Source organism: Pipra filicauda, unplaced genomic scaffold, assembly GCF_003945595.2.
Source record: "Pipra filicauda isolate LSUMZ 115617 unplaced genomic scaffold, ASM394559v2 scaffold391_size691406_pilon, whole genome shotgun sequence".
NCBI classification, from domain to species: Eukaryota; Metazoa; Chordata; class Aves; order Passeriformes; family Pipridae; genus Pipra; species Pipra filicauda.
In genome coordinates, this window is record NW_024104522.1 from 489,531 (window position 1) to 507,588 (window position 18,058).

At 43.0% G+C, this 18,058-nt stretch overlaps 1 long non-coding RNA gene across 1 annotated transcript; it reads right to left on the reverse strand.

Moving 5' to 3' along the window:
- Positions 1–9,254: 9,254 nt before the first annotated feature.
- Positions 9,255–16,923, reverse strand: LOC120323976. Its single transcript, XR_005564943.1, has 3 exons — positions 15,507–16,923; positions 15,271–15,365; positions 9,255–10,920 (listed from the first exon to the last, which is right to left on the reverse strand). It is a non-coding gene; the product is annotated as an uncharacterized LOC120323976 (long non-coding RNA).
- Between the last annotated feature and the right edge of the window lie 1,135 nt (positions 16,924–18,058).

Consider the following 18,058-nt stretch of genomic DNA (forward strand, 5'->3'; position numbering starts at 1 on the left):
GGGCGCGCGCAGGGAGCGGCGCGGGGCGGGGCCGCGCGCGCGGCGGGGGGCGGGGCCGCGCGCAGCGGGGGCGGGGCCGGGACTGCGGTACCGCAGCCGCTGGGGAGGGGGCGCGGCGGCCGCCGGTCACGTGGGACGCGCGGCGGGTCACGTGAGGGGGCGCGCGACCGCCCGGCGCCATTAGAGGCGTCAGGTGACGGCGGGAAATGGAGGAGGGCGGGGAGCGTCATCCCATTGCCCATCCCACCGCACTGCCCATCCCACTGCCCGTTCACTGCACTGCCTCACCCCACCCCTCCATCCCACCGCCCCCTCCTCATCCCACTGCCCGATCGCACCGCTCATCCCACGCCCCGTCCCGGTTCTCTCCCGTGCCCCGGCTGAGGGAAGGACGGGGCTCGCGGGGTTCGAGGCGCGGTCGCACCCACTGTTGTCCCCCAGCGCACGCGAAAGCCGAGTGACCGTGATAAGGGCGAGTTTAGTTCTGACATTCCCTGAGCTCGTAACCTCTTCTTACACGTTGTTTTTACATGGAATTTCGTTTTCCTGTTGCCTACTTCCAGTACAAATGTAAATAAACTCTGCAGGGGAGGTGAAAGCACAGTCGATGGTTTGTCTGAAGCCTTGGGTCACTCCTCGCCACAGTGACATATCTTTTCTGTTTCCCTTAAAGGCTCAGTTTTCCTAAAATAGCTTTTTCTTCTTTGCAAAAGTTACACACAAGGACCTTCACTCCACTTTTTTTTTCCCCTGCAATTCTCTAATGATCCTGTCAGAAAGCACTAAACCCAGATCTGAGCCCCTACTGCAGCCCTGCCTTGGCTGTTTGAGGTGTGCGGGATCTGTGGTCAGGTACATCTCACACACCTGGCAGTGCCCATGTCTCCACATTCACACCCTTCCCAGTCTGTCAGCAGAGCACACTCTGATCAGCCCATCACCCCGAGACCACCAGGCTTTTTTCTTTTAAGTAGTTATTAGTTTTTAAATTATTAATTCTGGCGTAACAGTGCTTAGCCAGAAGGTGTTCCACGACTATCCAGTTGCTCCCAGGTTCTCCCTGGTAATCCTTTGCCCTATTCCTTAACATTTCTCTCAGATCTGCATCTCTTCCTATTGATGTTTTTCACTACTGACATCTCTTCTGGCTACCGTGCTGCTTCAAGTCTGTCTTTGCCTTGCAAGTGTCCCTGCCGATGTCTCTGCCTATGTCCTACTTCTCCCAGTTCCCATAGGGTCATTTCTGGCATCCCACCTTCTCCTGTCCCTACTTGCTCCAATCCAGCCTCTTTGTCATTAGCTGAACAATTGTATTTTTCCACAACTGTACAATCCCCTTGTTGCCACTTGCTCACCTCCCCAAAACACCAGGCTGGCTTCTGACCAGGACTCACGAGGGAAGCCACTGTTTTTGGATGCACATCCAGATGTCCCTGAGGCCTCTCCCTTGGGGCTCCAGGTGCCACCCAGCCTTGGCTGATGGAAAGAAAGCTCTCAGGCAAGAGCAACATAATCTAATAAACTTCTCTCTGTATTTAACAGACATTCAATTCTACAGCTCATGGTTTTGTGTATTTGAGTGGGATAATGCTTCTGATGTATTTATTTTTACTTGTTTATGTTTTCCTTTCCATGATGTGTTCGCCTTCACTTTAGAAAAAGTGTTTTTTCACTCAGATATTGTAGACAGCAGTAAAGCGAGTGTTTAATTTTCCTGAAACCAAGTAAAATATTATTTAAAAGGTTGTCTTAACTCTAAAAGTGAAATTGTGCTTACAGTTCTGATTACATACATAAATAAATCTGTCATCAGCAAATGCAAAACAAATTATTGTAGAGAATCTAGCTTAAACACAGCCTGTCACAGCAAATTTAATTAAAAACTGGCACATATCTAGATTATTTTTTACTTTCACTGGGATGTGCCTGATCAAAAAGGAAACCAACCAGGCAGGCCAGGAAATTGTGGAAAGACTGTCAGCTCCTTTGAGTGCTGTGTTCAAATATGTGTCTAATCCAATTAAACCCAAATAAGTGGTCAGAAGCTATGGAATGCTCACCCAAAAACCCCTCCCACGACAGAACTCAGTGCACGTGAATTCAGTGAAGCTCTGCCGTTGCTGAGAGCAGACAGGAGGAGTATCAATTGCTTTTACACGGACTGAAACACACTGCCAGTACCTGCACTTAATGTTGGGTCTTTTGCCTTAACAAGGCGACACTAAAGCCTCAATTCTGGAAAGAACATAAATGCGTTTTAAGAAAATTATTAGTTCCATGCTTAAAGTAAAGGGCTGCATTGGGGGAGAAGAGATGATACTTACTGAAAAATGATGGCAGATAATGAGAAGAAGGAGGAAAAAACCCTCGTTATTTCAAACAGAAATCAAAGCACCTCTGAGAAGAGTTTGTCGAAGCAGAAACACAGTCTCTGCAGTTTAACAGGTATATTAGGAAACAGCTAAGCCATACAATCAGTCTGTGCAAATATGCCATGGTTTGGACTGTCTCCATCTTCATATGACGTTCAGGAATCTCACGGATGAGTTCATCCTACAATGAGGGTCTAGGAATTCCCTGTAACACATGTATCTACTTTAACTGTTAATTTGTGTTCTGTAAATAGGTCTCTTGAAAAGCGAACATCATCCCATGAAGGCCCTGTGAGCCCTGGGATCAGCACTGTTGGGCTGGGGCCAAGGACAAACACCATGGAGCTGCCCTATTGTGCCACTCTTCAGTGGGGGTGGGAGGGATTTCAGGTTTTTGTGCTAATTCGAAACTGAAGCCACATGTCCCCAGATCATCATCAGTCTATTAGTTTTATTATTTGTCTGGGACATCGAAGCCATGGCTTTCTTGGTAGCTGCTGTAGGAGTATGGCTCTTGCTTTTGGAATAAATCAGTGTGACCCTGAACCTCCCATCATCCCAACAAAACACAGGCATTAAGTATACACAATTTTCCCAGCATTATTTAAAAAGATTTCAAGCCTTTGTGCGGGGGTGACGAGAGAGAAATAAGACACGTTAGGATGTTTTATAAAGATATATTTTAACTTCTAAGGCACTCAGGAACCATGGTGATGGTTCCCGAAATTGCTTAGATATGAGCTCTGATCCACAGGGAACTATTCTAAGAGCATCAGATGCTAATGACTTCTAGTTAGTACCGACCTGGGCTGGATCGAATGGGTGACACAGAGCTGAAATCCCTGGAGATCTTCATTTGAATGTCAGCTACTGCTCTGACAGCATAAAGTGACCTCAATGAAAAGGAGGGTCTTGCTGTAATCTCACACTGTTGGGAAGTTAAAAACAGTCTCTCACCCAAATTGCTGTGCACCTGATGCCAGAACAAATTTAGTTTTCCCCTCAGTATTTCCTTTCTTCTCCATTCAACATTCTGATGGAGTTTGCAGGGAGCTTATGGTGGCTCAGACACCACGGAGTTAAAACTTGTAAACAGATTGCTGTGCTTGTTCTGTGCATGCCAAGGGGAGCACAAAAGATTATTAATTGCAGAATGATACTGTCAGTAACAGCCTTGATCCTGCACTGGGCATCATCCTGTCACTGTCAGAACCTGTCACTGTTGTAGGAGATGTCTTGTATTATCTATCATGTTCTGGGTACGTTTGCTCTTCACAAATATAATTTGAAAACATAGTCGCAATTTTAAGTCATTTTTACGTTTCTTAGTTCTGAACACATAGTTTACAATTATACTTTAAATATCTTATAAGGGATCCGTTTTACAACAACCTTAAAAGCTTATTATATAATTCTAACAATTTTAATTAACATACTGACATTTTGTTGCTGTCTGTGTAAAATTAAGTTGCTTTTATTTTTCATCTGCAGTAGCAGCAGCATCCAGGCACTGTCCTGCAGCTCAGTAATGGAAATTTCCCAGCCTCAAAGCACACTCTGTCTCAGTCAGCTGCAACAAAACTCTGGGTGATTTCAATGTTCTTGTGTGTGCTTTACTTGTCCTTGCTTATCTGGAGCTTGTATCTTTTGAAAACCAGCTACTCCTCATGAGCTTGCTTCATCTTGCCCAAGACTTAAAATTCAGTAAACAAGCTGGGAACGATAAGAGAACTGAATCACCAGATAAAGAGTTATTTTACAGGACTGACAAAACAAAACATACGTGTAGTCAGTATTTATACGGAATGTTGCAGTGACTTGTGAGTCGTCACTGAGGTCCTGGTACATGACCTTTGTTTTCTTGTACTGAAGCTTTATGCACTGAAAGACTATTAAGTTCTTAGAAAAAGATTTAGCTAGTGTATTATATCAGTCTCTTGATCTCCGTATTTCTGGTATAATTGATTGCTAGGAATAAAAAATAATTAAAAAAAAGAGATAAAATTATTACAAAGCCTCGGAAGTATAATAATTGACAAATACTAAAACATGCAGCCTGTTCTCCCACTTGTTCTCTGTTCAGCTGTAAGGCAGGCCAAGTGATGCCTCCAGCAGAGGCAGAAGTCAAAGCATGTAGAAACAGGATTATTAGGGCTTTACATTGCCCAGATATTGCAGTAGCTCCATTTTTAATACTTCTTGTTCATAGCTAAAAAATTTAGGGAGCATTTGTGATGAAGAGGTTGGCTGATGTTAGGACAGGGGAGAAACGGTGATTCAAGAAAGAGTAAAGGACAATGAGGAGGGAAGAATGTAAATTAAAATCAACAGGTAGTGGGACTGAGCAATGGGAGTAGAAGGGTCATAGCTGGAGGGGTGACATCCAGACCCCACTGCATCCACCTTTGTGTATGTGAAGCCCTCGGCAGACACACAAGTCCCTTCATGGAGAACTGGTTTGGAGAATGATGCCAGGCCTTCCAAAAAGAGCTCACCAGGACTTGCTTTCCCTGACATCATTGTCTGCTGGGGTGATATCCATCACAAGTACACTGTGATGTTGACTAATGACTGTGATGGCACAGGTATGTCCTACCTGTCTGCTCTTATTAGATTTAGTATAAACGATGGGCAGTGACTGAACAGAAACAAGTGATAAGGGACAGTACACTAATGGCATTCTGACATTTTCACCTAAAAGTCACCAGGGTTTAAAATTCAGCCAGCATTGATAAAACATCCCAACAACTGGGTGGCAGCCTTTAGGAGCAGGTTGGAGGCTGTAGCACAGCGATTCTGAATATAAGGTTCCACATGCAAAATAAACTGTCCTACTGAGTTTTCTTGGCAGATCACATGGAAACAGGATTCCTTCTCCTCTGCTGGGCAGGTCCTGGCCTTGCTGACATGGAACTGCAGAAGAGGCATCTCCAGATTTATGGCTGGGACACACCTCAGGGCACCTGCAGGGAAATCTGCATCTTTGCTTTCTAAGGTACACCTGTGCTGGGGGAGGTATCAGTCTATTTTCCTTGCACTTGGTTCAATCCACTGACCTGACAGCCCATAGAGTGTGTGCTGCTTATTTTTAATAGATATTTTAAATATTACAGACATCCATTTCTACAGTCCAAAATTGATGAATCATCATTCTTTAAAACAAACTTTTCTTTTGCAATTTTGCATATCTATAGCAGATAAAAGCACTACAGAGAAGAGTGATTTCCTGAAGGAAGTGGTGTCAACATATTTTGAAAAAAAAGAGCCAAGCTGTTGGAATCTGTGTTGCATTACAGGGTAATGCAATATCTCTGAGCACTTCCTGTTTATCACAAGAGATACAGTTTTCACCACATCATAAAACTTTCAAACATTTGTTAATAAACACTCCTAGAGAAAAAATAATTTCCAAATATACTACCTCCGTGGCATCTGTCATTATAAACAAAAGAAGGTTTTCATTATATATATCAGAGGACTATCTGTGTGAGAGAAGCAGATTCTGAGGGCTTCATCCACCTCCTCCTGAAGGCCATGTTGCATCTCTCATTAGGTCATTGCACCCCAGCACATAATTCTTCTTATATGTAAACAGCAAGATGTTTGAATGAGCAAATGTAATTTTTACTATCATCATTTGTCATTTTTTTAAACAGTGTGGGGACACAGAGAACGAACATCTGCACAATTGCAGCACAGAGTCTTGTATGAAAATGACAAGAGTAAGATTTGCTTCTAACAGCAATAATCTGCCAGTGCTGAGGTACCCAATCAAACACACAAATTGTGCAGATGTTCACAGTTGTGCTGTCTCCCTGTGTAGCCTTTCTCACTTGACAGCTTTGTTGCCTCAATTAATTTTTCTGGATAAATTAACCTTGCTGGAAAAGGTAGAGCTAGGGAGCAGAAGGGTGCAGATTTTTCAACACCAGCAACCTTGATGTTGCAATTTGCACACCCAGCAGATAAAATCTTTGGCAAGGAAATGCAAATTATTGTGACTGATTCAGGATGTTCTTGTGATCATGGCTGGGGTTGGGGAGGGAATTCAAGGTTTCTGTCAATTCTACAGGGAATAAACATTTTGATAGGTACCTGTACAACAACAATACTGTACAGTGAGGCACAAGACAGGCTTGTGCCTCTTACAGCCTCACCACTGAGGAAGGCTTGTCAAGTTCAGAGCAAACTACAAGGCCTATCTGTTCAAGATGGGAACATCTGAACTGCAGTTTCATGTGATAAAATCCTGCTACACGGAAATTCAAGATGGGGAGTGACTACGTACAATTCTTACTCCTTTAAATCGCTATAACATTTAAAACTCTGCCACACAGACTGTTATCAGTTAGACCAGGGGAAAGATTGACCCTCAGAAAAAAGTTCCCTCCAGCTACCAGCACCGCATCTAGCAAAACTGAATTAATAATTAAGACATTTGTAGCTTTTTGGATTTTTAAAGTTTTAAAAATCGGAAAATTATCTGGCTCACATTATCTTTGTCTTACCTGATATATGGTGGTTATTATTGCAGATATGAAGAGCCTCATGATAAGAGATGCCTTTTGTAAGTGCAACACATCCATTGTAATCAGGCACTACATTTATCTTAACTGCATTACTGAGTCTCTGGGTTTTGTAAAAGTGACACAAAATTGTTTTGAGATCCAACAGCATCCTGCATCTCAATTAACTGTTCAATACGATGTCTCATTTCCCACTTATGTTAACAGCCAAACTGAATCCCTGGCCTGGAAATCCTACTGCTTTAAAAAAAAAGAAAAAGAACACCGTTCTTTTTGAAGGATATGGCAAAATATCTGCAGGATGATGCTCTGCATCCAATTTTACATGTACCATTAACGGCAGCAGGGTAAGATTAAGTGATTATTCTCTGCCAACAGTACGTGTGGGGGAGCAGACAACAGATGTGCAGCCACTTAGCCTATGCCTTGTGCACCAGACCGTGGTATGGAAATTCACGTGGATATTTAATTGTTATTCAACTACAAGTTGCTTGGATTTATGAGTCTGGGAAGCGCATATGCTGCAGTGAGAAATGAGTGTTTATTAGCACAGGAGCTGTGCTGGCCTTTCCTGCAGAGAGGCAAAGTACCCCTGTCTAGAAAAAATGGATTAAAAGGGGGCTGTGCACCACTCTCCTGTCCCACTTACCTTTGTGAAGTGCAGTTGGATAAATGCCAATATATGGATACATTTCCATCATGAACTCTGAACAGCTTTTACTGCTGCTTATCACAGGCAATAAAATGCAGCAGCTGTCCTTTTATCAAATCCCAATTTAGAGAAATGTATGTCTAAATAAGGGACATAAGCAAGATCCCACCTTCAGGGACAGCCACATGGATACATAAGAATAAATCCTTTAAGAGCTAGGATGGGACCATCATCTTGTATTCAAGAATTTTTCCAGTGCTTGTTGCAGCAACCTTCTGTGGTTACTCTGCGCACGTCCTCTTTCCTCCTTGGTTCGTCTTCCAGGACTCTTACCCACGCCAACATCTTCCTGGTCTCCTGCAGTTCCATTCAGTCCTTTCTCTGCTGTGTGGGTTGGTGCTGCTGGGTGACCTTCCTTCACCCATCCAGTCACCTTCCCTGGGTCAGGCCGTGTTCATCCTGTGCCCTTTGGAGGGAAGCCCCACCTAGGAGGTGAAGTGGGAGGTTAGGCATCAAATAGCAGTGAGGCATCCCCCCAAACACACCAAATCTTCAGCAAAAAATCTGATGTTCATACTTCTCTCACTCATTGCAGTTCCAGTCTCCATTCTTACAGCGTCCAATTCTTCTCATTTCCTGGGCTGGTATATTTTTTACTGAATTTATTTTCTTGCAGTTTACTGAGCTGCATGAGCTCATTAAAGAGGCAGACAAGCACCAGACCTGTACAATGAAAGCAGCAGGGCTGGCAGCAGAAGCATCATTTTGATACCAGCAGTCTTTTGGATTTGGCTCAGCTGCCAGGTGATAGCAGTCCATAAGACGAGTTTCAGCTGTAAAACATGGAGGTTTGACTGCACTGCTGAGAAGCCTTCAGACACTTCTCTTGCCTTTGCCATCCTTTGCTGCACTTTTCTCTGTTCTTGAAAAATGCAGGAAAAAGCAATCATGAGGGTAGTTTTATAGTGACTTCCTCACCACCTTCTTTCTGCTCGTCCTCTGCCTCTCCTGTTTCTACCACTGACCCTTCCCACAGTCTTTCTGCTGTAATTCTCTCTGCTCCTGGTGGCTTTGTCCTACCATCTCACAAGCATCTGCTGTCCTCTAGAAATGTCCTCTCGATCCAGGGTCTTTTTCCTTGCAAACACACTGCACAAGCCAGACAGACAAATGCAGGCCTTCTTTCTCAGGACAAGTGTTCAAAAAAAACCCAAAACTATTACACAATCATCAAGACATGCGCGTTACTCACCAAAACAATCCAGAGGATCCTATTTCTGCCCCTCAGCACTCCAGTAGCACCAGGGCCCTGAAGGCAGGACCCAGGAAGGACTGTGGGTGTACAAACCCAGCCCTGCAATGGAGGACTCTGCTTTGTGCAATGATCAGAAGCCATCCTGCTGTGGAGGACAGAAGTATCTTGCTGTGTTTGTTTTGTGATGTGGTCTGATCATTTATACTGTTGAATTAATAAAAATAACAAGATAGAAGCTTTCCAAACAGAATCCATTGCTAACCGTCATTCATTGTTGTTCCACACACATTAGGAAGTGCACATTATCTGGTAAATCAAGACAACAGAAACAAATAAATGCCTTTATATCGTAAGGGAAAAAAAAGTCTTTTAGAAATACTGTAGAAACAGTCACATCCTCTATTTCTGTCTTTTAGAGGAGGCAGGCTGCGTCTTATTATCATCAAGGAAGAAGTAAACAAATGTAATTTAATCAGTTCTGTCTTTCGTTTATTTGCATCAGCCAGAATAAAAGACAAAGGCAGAATGGAAAACAGCAGCTTTGTGCTAGAACTTTGAATGCACAAAATACTTCTTTCTCCAGCCGTCAAATATTAAAAAACGCTCTGCATACCAGTAATAATAAAAGTGTCAAACAATTGACCACAATGGGAATCACAATGCTTCATTAAAAGCTCTGAAGCAGAGTAGAAAAGCTTCCAGCCGCTTGCTAAACAGAACTAAATGCTCAAATACTTTCAAAAAGTGTCAGAAGATGCTTTCATCTCATCTAGTCAGGCAGATAAATATCTCCTTGCTTATTCAAGCCCTGTCTCTGAGCTTGTGCCACTTCACCAGTACCAGCTGCATGTGCCACTTGCTGTGCTGGGGCTGTGGCACCTCTCAGAACACCACAAGAGGTTAATGTCCTCCCCCGGGGATGAAGCTCCATTGCATGTGGCGCAGGGATTTAATCAGTAATTTTATATTTACATATGTAATTATGTATTATTTGGAGAACCTAACCTATTTGTTCAGCTGACAGGCGATGTTGTGATAAGGAATTTCAGCAGACAGGATATTTATAGCTCCTTTATCTCTATGTACAATCAGAGCAAAAACGTCAAACAATACCCCGAATGAAGGGTTGTTTCAGTTCAACTTTTCCCTATTGTTGCTTGTCCTTTTTTTTTCTTTTCTTCCTTCTGTCTGGTTACTGCCTAAAACTTGGCAGTGAGAGAAAAAAGGGAATGTGACTCACACTGACAACTTCATTTGCTGTAAGAGACCTCAGTAATTGCTCTAACCCACTTACAGGAAAACTACCCCTCCTCTTTCTCTCTTCCTCCACCCTTAGACAGACAGAGGCCACGCTTGTAACAGGAGCAGCCGGCTGCTCTCAGAGGTCATGCTATCACTTATGGAGTAACCTAGCCTTTTTCTTTTCAATTTTCTTCTTCTGGATTTCAAGTTAACCCCTCACAAGAATTTAGAGCAGCTTCAGTTCAAGGAGCATCTTCCTGATACGGACTTTTCATGAGTCTAATAACCAGGGTTTGCAAAGGGCTCCCAGCTCAAATGCAGCAGGGATGAGGTGGCTGCTCCCACAACACACAGGGCTTGGCAGCCATAATGGCAGCTCCAGGATAAAGCTGCCAAGAAGTCAAACAATTGTCACCTTTTTCTTTCCTTGTGGGATGGGGGCAGGGAATGGTAAATAGGAACAGGAGAAGAGTCAGCACAGTGCCGTGCAGCACTCCATCAAAATATATTTTCATTTTTACTTACATAATCAACACGAGAGCGGCATTCGTAGTGAGGTGGTGGAACAGATGGCAAAGACTTAGTTTCCAGCAAGACGTTAATTAACAACAAACTCAGGTTTCTGCTGGAGAAGGGAGTTTGTTCTGCTCTAGCAGGGTTAAGATGGGTGCTTACTACATAAGACAAAACTCAGTTTCCCCAGACAGAATTGTGATCTTTATATTTCTTTTTTTCCATTACATCTCTGTTGACTTTTCCAGGATACTCTCTAAAACACAGCAACATCTCAAATGCAAAGCCTTATTAAAAACCATTCCAAGTTTGGATCCTAGCAGTAGCTTGGGATTCTCTTTGCAAACACTTCTGACTGTTCTGTGGACATATAAACACAAAGAGGAAAGACAAGAAAAGTTAATGTGATTAAGTGAGAGAGCTTTGTGTAACTTGCACTTCAAGTGAAGCTTGTTTTACATACAGCAGCTTTTACAGATATGACTGAAATTAAAGCTTTCTTAGATGCATGCTTTGCATGAAGTTCTCTCTCTTCTTCCCTCTGGTCCACATGCTTGGAATTAGCATCTTCAGCACACTGATGCAGCTGAGTTGGAAAGAGCTATCCCAAGGGGACTGAAGCAGAAGGTAGCTATGCAAGACATTTATTCAAACCACAGGCAGAGAATACACCACCCAGCCACAATGAATAAGGAAACGGCACATGCAGCTGAAAAGTCTATCGTCTATTTTTCGTCTGACAAGCTGGCTCGACAGCCAGGCACACTGACCACCCCACAGACATCCAGCTCTTCCCTCCCTGTGCTGCAAGGTGACAGAGATTCCTTCTTCCTGCTTTGTATTCACCATCAGAGGCTCTCCAGAGTCACACCCCAGTCCTGCAGAGGCCTGTGGGCCACATTCCTCTGGGGATTACATCCATCCCCACCAGGGGAGAGGGAAGAGAGATGCAGGCCTGAAGGGATGGGCAAGCACGGGGAAGGGAGGAGCTGAAGGGAGCAGGGGAAGGAGTGAGCTACAGAAAACCTCCAAATGAACACAGGTAGGAGCTGGAAGACAGTGCTGCAGGAAAGGGAGAGGGGAAGCAGTCATACACTCTAACAATATTATATAAAATATGGCAGCAGGGCATCTAGATTTATCCGCTGTGGAGCTTGGAAATGAACCTATTATTCCCACCTCTCAACACTCATCCCTCTGCTGCCAGCATATCTCTTAACACCTGACAAGAAACGTCTCTGCCCATTCTAGTGACATGCACATCTAGAAAGGATGCCTTTCCATTACTCCCACTTTCTCCATGCAGGCAATAGATGGTTGCGGGTCTGTGCTGTAAAGTCACGCCTCTGCTCATTACTTAGAGGGAGTGAATGATATTATTGCAGAAGATTTTTTATTTTCTTTCAATGTGTGTATTAAAAACATAGTCGGGATGAGTTAAAAATTACATTACAAGAATACTGCAGTTATGAAGTCATAACACTAAAAAATGAGTGTATGCCTGAACCAAGAATGTCTCTTCCACCTTTCAGCAGCTACATTTAATTAAAAGTATCAGGTAGGCTCCCATGCCATATTGCTCTCAACCATGAAAAAGTGCATCCTGACATTGTTATATGGAGCCCAATTAACCTAAGATTTGGGCCTCCATCAGTTCATGTGGTGTTAAACCAGAAATGGGCCACAGAGAGTATTTTGCATACATCAGATGGCAGAGATTCTGCAGGATGATCTTCAGGAGAAGTGTCAGATATCACTGAAACTGTTCTTAGGAGGTGCAAAGTAGAGGAAAGAAAAGAACACAAAAAATTGTATTCTGCTTAGCCTGTCCTCCTTTTGCAGGGGTTAAGAGGGAGATGTGAGAATCAGCAGAACTGTTTCTGTACTTAGAGTTGCTTTTTTGGGAGGCAAGGACAAAAAAGCCTTTGCAGATATTACCTCTAAAAAAAAAAAACGTAATCAGCATAACAAGAAGTTAATTCTTCAAGCAAAACTAAAAAGAGAAGGACCAACAGACGCATAGACAAGTACTGACTTCAGTGGAGCTGCAGGGCTGAATTTGGCTCCAATTCTGTGAAGTACTTTCAAAGAAGGAGCATTCTGCATACAAATGAGCATTAAATAATTTGCATCATTAAGAGAGCTCTGAGCAGCTCATCTGGACTTTGAAAAAAGCTAAAGGAAATGTACACTGTTTGAATACCACTAAGGACAGTCATTAACGAGCATTAAGACATCTACAGTATTGACATTGAGCTGTAATAAGAGACCCAATCTCCTTCCCAGGTTATTTTCTTTATTGATTTGTAGAATTTCTCACACATGAGCTTTAGAGTGTGACAGAGCTCAGCAATTAATGTAGGAACACCCCTTAAAGGACTATACAATTACTTCTTTTTTATATTGCATCTTTTAATTTTGCTTTTCTAGAAATGTAGCCCTGTTTGGTATAGATACCACAGACAATTTCAACACCAAAGAAACAAAGAGGTAAATGGATTTACCCAGGATGACACACACAGTGTAACAGAAATAGCCAAATGGGTCTGGAAGTCCCGTTTCCCTGTCTATCCATTTCACTTGATCAGCTCTAAGCAGAGCTGCTGCAGCACTGGGATGAACTGTGGCCTCACACTGTATCTCAGATGCTTGGAAACATGTTTCTGAAGTAGCAGACAGAGCAGGACAGCGCAGAAGGTCAGGTGAAGAAATAAAGTTGTGCAAAGAACCAAAGGTACAATATAGTTGAAGGTACTCAAGTGCCAGAGCTGCAGGAGCTGAGGAGTGATGGAATACTGAAAGCTAAACATGCGCAGCAAAGTGCAAAGGGGGAGGCAGGGGCAGGCACCAGCCTACGGGCAATTGAAGGGGAGCTGGAAGGAATCTTTAATGAAGGCAGAAATCGTTCTGGGTGACTCAGAATATTGGTATTCACAAAGAGAATTGAGAACAGGCAAAAATAAATAAAGCCGAAAGCAAAACCCTAAGACCAAATCCCTCTCAGTAACCAGAACGCTGAAACAATCTGAACAACTAAACAACAGGTCCTTGTGAAAACCTCTCTCTGGGTACTTCCTGCACACCAGCCCCTCTCCACAGCTGGCGAGGGCTGCAAGCAGCTCCCACTGCCCCAGCCCAGGAGCTTTGCAGGCTGCTGTTGTGCTGACACCCTTTTTCTAGCAAAATGCAGCCCTGGTGGTCCTCCCTCCACACCCCCAGCCCTCGGCTTTCCTGTGACATCTCAACTAGTGCATTGTGTAACCTCACAAACTTCCCTTGAGCCCTGAGCAGCTCAGCATGGCTTTCATGAGCTGCCAGCTTTTGTACATGTCACAGGCACAAACGTCGGCCCCTGACAGACCCAAAGTCGCAGTAGTTTTATTTATGAGCGGATTTATGCTAGCCAACTTCCAGATCCTGCCACAATCAGCCAAAAATGTATGCAGGCAGCATTTAACTAAACCCCAAGTTTTACAATGAAGACTGAAAAACAGGTTAGTTTCAATTTTATTTTCTTTTTATACAAGCGTGATGACTTTTTGCCTTTCTTTTCCTAATTTTTCATTAAAGAGTTGTCAAAGAAGCTACAGTTATAAATTTTGGAACTGAGATCACTATGACTGAAGAACAGGAAAGACTTCCTGACAGTGAGATCCATTAGTCAATGGAGTGGCCTCCCAAAGGAGGCAAGCGGAGCACAAGAAGTGCTTTAGCAGAGCTAGTATTAAGTGCTCCAAGGGATGCAGCCAGCTCCAGAGGATTGCCATGAGCCATGGCCTTCAGCACAGCAGGACTCCTGCCATTAGCCTGCTAATGCACATCCTGGCCTGGCCAACTGCTATTGGGAATAGCTCACTGACTTAAAATTTCATTAACAAGAAAATATTAGAAGGCAATTTTCTAATGGCAGGGGCATGCAACGTGTCTTCCCATTACAAAAGGTTATTACTTATTAGGTTATTAGTAGGGAGAAGAAACCAACAGTTGTCATTAGTATTTGTATTAGGGTTTATTCACTAACTTTTCCTTAAACTACCTCAAACTAAAAACCACCACACATTGCTTGGATCCCCTCTATTTTACCCTGTAGAAAACAGATATAGAAAACCCAGCAGATGCCAATCTTTTGCCAGCATTACCAAAGAAATAATAAAGTAAAAGCCACCAGTTACAAAGGAGCTTAAGACAGAACACAGATCCATAATCTCTTTACCTTAGAAAGCAAGCAAAACCAAGGCAAAAATTGAAATGCTACAATTAAGGCAAAAACTAGCCTTGTAAATTTTTCCAGGAGGAAAAACATAATTGGGGAGGTGTGTGGGGGGGAAGATTAAACTATTTTTCAAAGATTTAGCATCAGTACAAAACTGAGCACTTGAAATGCCTTCCTTATAATTTCCTGGTTAATATCACTGCACTGTGCAGCAGGAACATTGTTCCAGTGGTTCAGCTGGTAATTTCTAAATACACTGTATTTAGACTTTAAATGCAACATTAATACTGAAAGTCTGGGGAGTCTGATCTTCACATTAGTGTCCTGATCCATCAGGACACTAATAGTTGTACAGGCAACCAGTGTTTAATCTGTAGTAAGAGGAAGGGCTGTCCATGTATGATTTGATACTTCTAACATTTTGAAGAGATGGAAATTCATTGGAGAGTGGGACAGAGAGAAGGGCAGAATTACTCTGTTTTTAAAAGCAGACTCACCAGTGCAACACCAAAGCCTCCTGGCACTGTTGAATTCGACCTTTGCCTCAACAGCAACATTTCAGTTCTTCTGAAAGATATGAGGCTTCAGGTGACTGATATGATAGAAAAGAGGAATTGGCAGAGTCATTTCAGTCCTGATTCATTCTCCCATCTCAAGTTCTTCATAGCAGGGGTTCAACAGGCTGGAACAGCTCCAGGGAGTCTTTTGAGAGCCAGCACTAAGGACACGGTACCTTTAAAGACCAACGACCTTCAGCCAGTTAAGTCTGTCAGGGAAAACTCTTGACGTTCATCCACACTTCAACTCATGCCGGTCAGTCCAGCTGCTGGAACAGTTGTGTGGAATTAGCTGCATCAGTAGAAAACAATTGAGTGAAATATCTGATGTCAGTGGCCCAACTCGCATTACCTGCACCCATCTGTAACCCAACAATTAGATCCATCGTTACCAGCTTGGCTTAATTATAACTTTGAAACTTCTCCAAACACAGACTTTGCTCAAGATTTTAAATGACTATAATTAATTATACAGAAAGGCTGAAGTGTCTTCTTATCCATCGTTTAACTTTTTTGTCCTTTCCCCACACTGCCACCAGAACTTGGTTTCATAAACGAACTGGGCTGTCAACTGAAAGAAAGGTATCTCCTGAAGCCCGAAAAACACACAGAGAAGTACCTTTTATGTCTTATATAAAGCGAAACAAGGCTTCAGAGTTTTTTTTAATCTCAACTAAGAGATGCAAAAAAAGAATATTATTCTAACCTATACTTGTTTAGTCCCACTCTTTACATGAAAGATTTATTTCTTGCCTACCATTTAAAAGGCTTTTTGCACTCTCCCCAAATTACTGCTGCTGTCCATTATCAGAGATCTGATATTGAGCAGCTGGGCCCCAACCTGAACCAGCTACTTGGATTTTAACCAGTAAAAAGCAAATCACAGAATTAGTGCCAGAAACACTGCAACTTCTTAAAAGACATGTGGAAGGAAGGATTATATTATGCAAAGAAACGTTTCCCACTCAGCTTTCCAGTGTCCACCCGCGAGATGAAAATATTAAGGGAATGACACAATATGCAGAGGGCTCTTCTGCGGAGTCTGTGGCCATGGCCAAAATCCCGCACCCTTTCCCACCGCTTTTTGGTTCTCTCCTCTGGCCAAAGGAAGGCGGGAGCCCTCTAGGGGTGGCACACGGAGCCCCGGAGGAACATTCAGCACCTGCAAAACCATTTGCCTTTTCCATGCCGTGCCCCTCCTGCCTTACCTTGAGACAGAAGCAGCGTCCTGGCATGTGCAAGGGCTCAGGAACAGAAGGTCTACGCAGAAAATCAGGCTGGGTACAAGGAAGTCACAGGCTTTTCCTGGAAGTGCCTACTCCACAGCTTGGAATATGATGTGGGAAGTCTCTTTTCTATCGCTCATGAAGCCTTTTCCAGGGAAAACAGAAAATCTCCAGACTGAAGTGCTGGAGCTACTCTGGCTCAGCACAACATAGCTAGAATTTTTTCTTTTAGGCTATGCAAAAGACTTGGTTTTGCCTTACTGTATGCCTCAAGCACACAGTGAACTCTTGTATAAAATGAGCAGGTTTATCCTTGTCAAGGCATGTTCAAAATAGTTCTCTCCAAAAGCTACTTCTGTTTAAAGGCTAGATAACAGCTGCAGCATTTAAACATTTAAATATTTTCTCATTCTAATGAGAACTTAAGATTCTTTCCAAATAGCTCAACATAACAACATGAGAACTGGCAAACCCAAACTTCAAAACATTTTGACTCCAGTAAAATAAAACCCCAACAAACCAAAACACAAGTATCAAGAAGCATCTAACAAGATATTAAGAATTTACTGTAGTGCAACAGGTAACAGATTTTGTTAGATATCCAAACCAGAAAAGTGGAAGAACAGCTTAACACTTCAGAAAAAAATCCAAGTTTGTTTGTGTTTGGTTTTGGTTTTTTTTATATAAGGGATATTGACTGTAAGACACATGGACAGTTATATGCGCAAAACTGCACTATCAGTTTGGTGAAACAGGTAAATACCCATTACAGTCACTTACAAGCAACTTTCTGCATGACATATTCAAGGTTATGCTTGATTTCTTAAAAAAGAAAAAAAAAAAAAAAAAAGAGACAGTAAAATGAAAGCCCGTAATCTACATTAGTGCTACCTGAATAGCAAACCTGACCTAGATGCAGAAAGTGTTTTAGCTGGCCCTCACCAAAGACCAGAGACACGTGAAGTCTGCATTACTAGAGGAGAGTCCATATTTCTAAAAGTTCTCCTAGTCCCTGAAGAAGCACTTTGCTCACTCCATTTCCCAGGTAGAAAGGACAGGCATTTCCAGGCTGTTGGTAGAACTGTGCCCTAGTTTCAGCAGGAAGACTTAATTCTTTTCGTAAAGCTGGTACAGTGCTGTGTGTTTTGGATTCAGTGTGAAAATACTGTTGATAACACACTGATGTTATAGTTGTTGCTAAGCAGTGCTTACTCTAAATCAGTCTCCCAGACTCTGCCAGTGAGGAAGTGCACAAGAAGCTGGGAGGGAGCATGGCCAGGACAGCTGATCCACACTGGCCAAAGGGCTATTCCATACCACAGAACATCATTTCCAGTGTATAAACTGGGGGGAGCTGGCCAGGAGGGGTGGATCCCTGCCCAGAGACAGGCTGGGCATCAGTCAGTGGGTGCTGAGCAATTATGTTGTGCATCACTTCTTTCACTTGGGTTATGCTCCTCTCTCTCTCAACTTTTAATTAAAATTATTTTAATTATTATGAT